The following is a 1,220-nucleotide window of genomic DNA, read 5'->3' as shown; positions in this document are numbered from 1 at the left end:
TTTTCTTTTTGACATTTGTAATGTGGTGGTGTTGGGGTTCCTTAATCACAAGAAATATGCACCTGAAGAGCAAAGCAGAGAGTCTGTGCTGGAGCACACTGCTTGGGAATAAAAGAATGGGTCACACTGTTCTTGGGGGGTAAAAATGGCCTTTCTATATCAAAGAGAATCCATTTGCCAATATTTTTGTCTGCCTCAGTTTGTTGGGACACTGCTGAGACAGTGTAGCTGGGAAAAGCCCAGCTGGATGTCTGTTAGACCCCTTCCCTCATCTTGGTACATTTATTCCCCAGAGTTGCACTGAACTGTGTTGAAAATGGCTCTACTGAGTCATTGGAAACCACTGCAGGTCTTTCTTTTCTTTTTTTTTTAAATATGGAACGCTTCACGAATTTGCGTGTCATCCTTGCGCAGGGGCCATGCTAATCTTCTCTGTATCGTTCCAATTTTAGTATATGTGCTGCCGAAGCGAGCACACTGCAGGTCTTTCTGTCTGTGGGTACACCCTTCTCTGTTGTACTAATATGAGCTCAGAATGCCATTTTGATTCAGAAAGCCATCATCTCCAATTATGGTTGTTAGTCCTGTATGTTGCATAGCCATTCTCTTCTTCCACAGTGTCTCCAGGAATACCAAATACTGTTTCCTTCAATGTTTATAATAGAATGTTTCTAATGTTTGTATTCAATGGTTCTAATTGTATTTAAAGTTAAATTAGAAAAATGTTTTTGAAGAGTGGTTACTGACTTAATAAAGTTTTAGAAAGGCATGACTATCACTACAATTCACTGAAAATAAAACTTGATTATATTTAATATGTGTATACTTGTTCATTGTACAACGGCGATCTTATCTCCTAATGGGACTAGTTTTAATTAAAAAGGTACACTCATGTAGTAGAAATAAAAATAAAATAAAAATTAAGAATTTGGAAAAATCTTGGGGCCGGAGAGATAACATGGAGGTAAGGCTTTGCCTTGCATACAGACAGACGATGCTTTGAATCCTGGCATCCCATATAGTCCCCCGAGCCTGCCAAGAGCTATTTCTGAGCACAGAGCCAGGAGTAACCCCTGAGTGCTGCCAGGTATGACTCAAAAACAAAAACAAACAAACAGAAAAAAAGAATTTGGAAAAAATCTCATATAATTAAAACAGAACAATAAATGAATGTCTGGGGCCATAGTGGTAACACAGTGGTAGGATGTTTTCCTTGCATG

At 38.7% G+C, this 1,220-nt stretch overlaps 1 non-coding gene across 1 annotated transcript; it reads right to left on the bottom strand.

Moving 5' to 3' along the window:
• Positions 1 to 369: 369 nt before the first annotated feature.
• On the bottom strand, positions 370 to 476 carry LOC125998289 (U6 spliceosomal RNA). The gene has a single exon (XR_007491881.1). It is a non-coding gene; the product is annotated as a U6 spliceosomal RNA (small nuclear RNA).
• Positions 477 to 1,220: the final 744 nt, after the last annotated feature.

The sequence above is a fragment of the Suncus etruscus genome, chromosome 20 (genome assembly GCF_024139225.1).
Source record: "Suncus etruscus isolate mSunEtr1 chromosome 20, mSunEtr1.pri.cur, whole genome shotgun sequence".
NCBI lineage: Eukaryota > Metazoa > Chordata > Mammalia > Eulipotyphla > Soricidae > Suncus > Suncus etruscus.
This window is presented reverse-complemented; position numbering and strand designations above follow the sequence as displayed.